The 6618-nt window shown below is 29.4% G+C and overlaps 1 pseudogene; it reads left to right on the top strand.

Moving 5' to 3' along the window:
* The first annotated feature begins 1218 nt into the window (after positions 1 to 1218).
* Positions 1219 to 6618, top strand: part of LOC107768002 (wax ester synthase/diacylglycerol acyltransferase 6-like) — a 31410-nt pseudogene continuing 26010 nt past the window's right edge.

Raw genomic sequence — 6618 nt, 5'->3', positions numbered from 1 at the left:
ATGAGTTGAACCTTTAGGATATGAATTGAACCTTTAGGATATGAATTGGACTTTTAGTTTATGTATTGGAATTTTAGTTTATAAATTGAAATTTTAGGATATGACTTGAACTTTTGTGGATATGAGTTGAAGCTTTAGGATATGAGTTGAACCTTTAAGAATTGAATTGAAATTTTTGGTTTTTGTATTGGAATTTTAGTTTATAAATTGAAATTTTAGGATATGACTTGAACTTTTGTGGATATGAGTTGAACCTTTAGGATATGAATTGAACCTTTAAGATATGAATTGGACTTTTAGTTTATGTATTGAAATTTTAGTTTATAAATTGAAATTTTAGGATATGACTTGAACTTTTGTGGATATGAGTTGAACCTTTAGGATATGAATTGAACCTTTAGGATATGAATTGGACTTTTAGTTTATGTATTGGAATTTTAGTTTATAAATTGAAATTTTAGGATATGACTTGAACTTTTGTGGATATGAGTTGAAGCTTTAGGATATGAGTTGAACCTTTAAGAATTGAATTGAAATTTTTGGTTTTTGTATTGGAATTTTAGTTTATAAATTGAAATTTTAGGATATGACTTGAACTTTTGTGGATATGAGTTGAACCTTTAGGATATGAATTGAACCTTTAAGATATGAATTGGACTTTTAGTTTAAGTATTGAAATTTTAGTTTATAAATTCAAATTTTAGGATATGACTTGAACTTTTGTGGATATGAGTTGAACCTTTAGGATATGAATTGAACCTTTAGGATATGAATTGAAATTTTTGGTTTATGTATTGGAATTTTAGTTTATAAATTGAACTTTTAGGATATGACTTGAACTTTTGTGGATATGAGTTGAACCTTTAGGATATGAATTGAAATTTTTGTGTATGAATTGAACTTTTAGGATATGAATTGAAATTTTTGTGTATGAATTGAACTTTTAGGATATGAATTGAGCCTTTAGGATGTGAGTTAAACTTTTGTGGATACGAATTCAAATTTAGGATTGCGGGAGTATTTTGTAGAAGGGTTTGATAACTTTATTAGACATGCAATGGAACTTTAGTTTTGCAAAGGGCATAAGCAAGGCATGTTGCCTTCTCTCTATATATAAGAAGGAATGGATTTTCATATTTTGCACAAAGTTCCTCCTGGAATTTGGAAGTTGGCTTTAATTATTTAATTCACTATATATATGACCATGACCGACAGAGACGAGCAATTGAATTTGACAAAAACCTAAAATTTGAATTAGTTGGGTTTACAGCAAAAGAATTTTTGATTTGGTGTCAGTGCAAGGTATTCCTATTTAAAGAAACTTCCTCCTGAACTTTGGCAGTTGTCTCTATTTCCCTATGACCATGATAATCGAGAGAGACGAGCCTTTGATGCCGGCCGGCCGGTTATTCGTTCAGCCGGAAATGGACCAAGTTATCAACTGTGCCATTGCCGTCGACGATCCATTCGACGTTGACGCTGTCAAGTTGGAGATAAGCAATTCCATATTGGTAAAACATCCAAGATTCTCCAGTAGCATGGTCAAAGACTCATGTGGTCGCGAATGCTGGCGTAAAACTGAAGTCAACGTTGACAACCACTTCATTATTCGCCGTGAACCTCTTACTGACGATCCCTTAATATTTAATGAAGATGCCATTAATGAATATTTAGCAGATCTCTCTGTATCGACACCACTCAGTGTAACCAAGTCCTTGTGGGAATTTCATCTTCTCTTAGCCCATAAATGTGCTGTTCTGAGACTTCATCATGCTCTTCGTGATGGGATTTCACTTATGTCCATGTTCTTGTCTTGTTGCCGCAGGGCTGATGATCCTACTCAGCACCCCTAATTGACGAAAAATATTATTACATTAGAATAATACATAAATTTAAAATTAAAAGACATTATCAAAACTTACACAAATTATCAGTTTTGTCTTGTTAGTTAAATAATTATGTATTTTAGTTTAAAAGTATTTAATGTGATGGTATCTTAACAAACACTTCTTTGTGGACAATATTTTTTTGTGTATGTTTTCTCCTAATGCTTTGGTTGCTCTGCCTTAACCAGAACCCTTGTTGTCGATCTTAATATCCCTCCTGAAAGTGCAACATACAGTTGTTCGTGCAAAAAAATATATTGCGATAAATATAGTCTAATATTTAGGATGTTTGTCCTTGTGCTTTATTTATTATATTTGTAAAATATAAAATACTAAAAATTATTTTCACACAAATTTAAAAAGATATTCCTTAGTTTCAAAAGATGAAAGTTGAATTCAGGGATAAGAATATACTTAGAAGCACATTGACCAGTATCATAATTTTTGCATGTATGATGTTATTGTCAAAACTTCTATATACCAGATGTGTACTATTACATAAGTTATTCGGCGTATCTAAGTTTTTTAGTAACAGGACGAGCATATTTTTCTTCAAAATCAACCTATATACAATGGAATATCACTTTTAACTTAGTCTATTATATGTTTGGTGACACTAACATACGTAAGAAATAATATATTTGACAACAAACATGTATGGTAGAAGGCCATTTGGTATTAAAGTATTTAAGCGTTCTTCTTGGTAATAATTATTGGTACCGTTTTCTTCTGAGTCAAAAACAAAAAACATTTTGTTTTCACTATAAAATTTTGCAATCAACATTTTATTAGTTCTAGCTAAGATATTTTTTTTAATTCTATCATGCGATTTTCACAAATTACGTTTTAATCTAATGATAGAAATATTTTCCTTATTAAATGCACTACTATTACCATTGGGATTGATAACAAAGTGTTCAAGAAGAAACAAATCATCTTTTATTGGATGTTCTTCTTCGTTTCCGACGCGAAGCAAGAAAACATTGTATACTGGATCTGCTTTTACTTTATATTTCTTGTTTATTGAATCTTTTTTCATTTGAGGCCGGGAGTATAACTTTGCAAGCTAGCTTTTATAGTCTATGCTTTTGTCGATTTTGGAACTACTGGTAGTACGTGACATAAATTACCTACCAACCCATTAATTTTCCACCAAACAGTTCATTAATATTCAATATATCTCTAGAACTCCAGACAATTATTTCGATTGTTTGACACTTAGCCATAAGTGCTTCATATCATATTATCAATTTTGCTTTCCTTTTAAATTTTGCACCATTGCTCTGCTTTGATATATTTGTGATGGTTCTTTAAGTTGTTTAAAGATGTATATCAAATCTAAAGTGGGTGGCCTCACAATAAAATCGTTATTGGTATACCACTTGCTCTTATTGCTAATAGTGTCATTCCTCTTGATATGATATTTGTAAGCAATGCATGACATAGAAATATTATTTCGATTCCGCCGAAGGCATCTACAAAGAATAATCTCGTTATAGCATAATCGACTCTTTATAATATAATGTTGAAAGCTTGTTCTTGTTTAGGATTTAGCTTTGATTGTGCTTTCTCAAACACTTGTAAGCATTTTGATTCTTAATAATATACTAATCTTTTTACTTTGTGTTCAAACGCTCTTTTTATGAAATAAATTTATGTACCCTACGATTTTTTTTAAACTTGAATAAAACTTTTACTCATATGATGAATTTAAAAAATAGTTGAATAGGATTCTCTTGCTAAATAATTAATTAAAAGATTTAATTATTTAATTTTAACATAAAAAATAATTTATTCTATGTTGATTCAGATCTTAATATTAGTTCATCTCTTGTTTTAAATATTTAATCTTAATTATAATTTTATCCACTATAAATTTTATTTTCAAAGATTAAAAGATTGATATGACATTTCACTTTTAGATCTTTATGTCTGTAGAATCATTAGTGATATTGACTCTTATCAACCATTTTTTTCTCTTTCTCACATATTTATATTCTTAAATATTTTCTTAGTTGTTGTTTGATAATTGTTTAATATTACACGAAAAATTGATTAAAAAAATTATTTGAGTAGAAAAATAGTTTAAACATAATATAAAAATATATTTTCATGGAGGTATTTATTTTTTCCAATTTCAACTCTTTATCAAGTCCATTTAATACTACTTTTAGTTTTTCTTGGTATTATACTTTATAGAGTGGTAATGTATCGCCAATACGGAGTATTTTTATGAAATTAATTTTATTAAACCTTACTACATATTTTTTATAAGAATTTAATAGACAAAATTTTATTAATTTTAAAATTTTAACTATTAAAAATTAGCATAGAAGGTATTGTAATCCAAAAAAAAAGTTACTGCAGTTATGTCCTTTTCCTATGAATTCTTCCGTTTAATATTTTAGGGCTATTTTGGTATATTAAAATTGTATTTATGCTGCTATAATAATAGATGCTCTCTTTTTTCTAATGAATATAGACAATAACATACATTCTCAAATTAAATTAGTAATAGGACATTATAATATCTTTTCAAATTAAATTAGTAATAAGAATTTTTAAGAAGTATATCTTGAAAGTAATAGAATTACATGACTAAAGATATTTATTTTTTCTCAAATGTACCGGAGTACTTAATTCACATATTGAGTGAAAATTCTTCTGCAATCTGTATGTAGCTTAATAGTATGTGTCATCTCACCGTGATAGTTTTTTAATTGACATTATGAATCAGGTATGGGATGATATTTACTCGGGCAAAGTTGAGGAGGACAGTTACAGTCGGAAAGTAATTATACTAATAGGATTCCTAACGTGTAGTATTATGTCCTAAAACTAATAGGATTATAAGGCTAATATCTAGAATTCCGGTTATATCCTTTTATTATGAGTTATTATATTTAATATTATAAGGTTATTTTTGTAAACCGACATTGTATTCATGTTTTTATAATAATAATAATTATATATATATATATATATATATATATATATATATATATATATATATACATACATACATATAATAAGACTCGAGATTTGAACTAAGAATTTTTTTCATATCATATTGAATTATATGATTACTCATCTAAATATTTAAATATTTAAGTGTCTCCGTATGTATTCAGCCTTAATTATATCTTTACAGGTATTGGGATTTCTAGTTCATCAAAAGATCAGAGAAAATGGAGTTTGATGAAGTTAGTGATGGTGATATGGTATACATTGGTATATGTTACAAAGTTCTGTTTGAGGAGTTTGTGGTTGAAGGATAAGACGACAGCCGTAAGCGGCGGAGCTGGAGTTGAGCTATCGCCGCGGAAACTGGCGACGGCCAAGTTCAAGATTGATGACATGAAGATGGTCAAAAAAGCCGTCGCTAATGCTGTGAGTATTACACGCTTTGGAAATCTTTATTCTCTCATCTATTCGATGATTTTAACCAATATATAGTTTGTTTACTTGCTATATATATTTTTCCTTTGATTATAAAAGGAAATACGGACATTAACTGTTACTGTGAAGGAGTATAATTGAGTTGAAATAAAAATAATAATTCCAAATTCCAAAATTAATACTGTTCTATCTTTTTTGACTTTCTCAATGATCATTTGTCCACCTTCGACATATATAGGAGAAGTTATTTGCGAACAATTAAATGTAGGACTCTTAATCGTGTGTATAGTTTCAACTTGCCTTGAATGATAAACATTGGGTGTAAATTCTCAACGCATATAGTAAAGGATAGTGCGGCGCACAAAAGCATCCCGCATTTACTGGAGATCCAGGGAAGGGTCGCACTCCAAGGAGTGCGATGTACACAGTTTATCTTAATGCAAGCATTAGTGGATGCTTCTACAGTTTGAACTCGTGACCTATTGATCACACACAGACAACTTTACTATTGCTCGACCCACATAGCGTGAAATGTTATTAAATTATTAAGCTTTAATAAGTAGTATTATTAATATATAATGTGAAAAATATGACAAAGTTATTCCTTTTATGCCTAATTGTCGCATCAACATTCGAGGTACAAAGCTTGAAGTCTTAATTCATATGCATTAATTATTCATGTTCGTATCAGCATTTATAAGGACAAGTTATTAGAGCCTTATAATTCCAATGCATAAGTCGTACTAATTATTAATGAGATAGGTGTTTAACCAAAAAATGAATTTTTAGTCAAAGCTAGAATTTAGAAAAACACGGGTTACTGATAATAAAAAAAATGTATAAAAGGAAGCAATTTAGATAGCAAGAGAGTAATCAAGAGAAAAACAAGTAAATCAAAGTTTATACCAATAGTATTTCGTGTCCTTACAATTGATCAGATATCTCCCTTTTATAGATATCTTGGAGATATAGGTTTTGTCTAAATCATAATGAGGCTATTATGAGTAATTAAAGACATTGAATGTTACGTTACATAATCATTACATTCAATACAAATTCTCTAACGTATTCCACATTTAATGCCTATTAAATGTCGTATCTGCACTCTTTTCTATTGTCAGATTCATTCTTTTTGATTCTCGGACATAAATGACTTAGATAGGTACGGGCGCTAGGTTATTTGTATAACTGCCCGTGCTTCTTCCTCTGTCATTTGCTCGTATCTGTTGCAACTCGTGCCTCTTGGCTAGTTGTAATTCTTTGACCATTTGACCACTCTACGTGTTTCGACACGTCACCTTTATATTTAAATACAATTTTTTCCAATATAGAG

Source organism: Nicotiana tabacum, chromosome 7 (genome assembly GCF_000715075.1).
Source record: "Nicotiana tabacum cultivar K326 chromosome 7, ASM71507v2, whole genome shotgun sequence".
In the NCBI taxonomy this organism is placed as follows: domain Eukaryota; kingdom Viridiplantae; phylum Streptophyta; class Magnoliopsida; order Solanales; family Solanaceae; genus Nicotiana; species Nicotiana tabacum.
The sequence above is the reverse complement of the archived record's forward strand: the minus strand, read 5'-3'. Positions and strand labels throughout refer to the sequence as shown.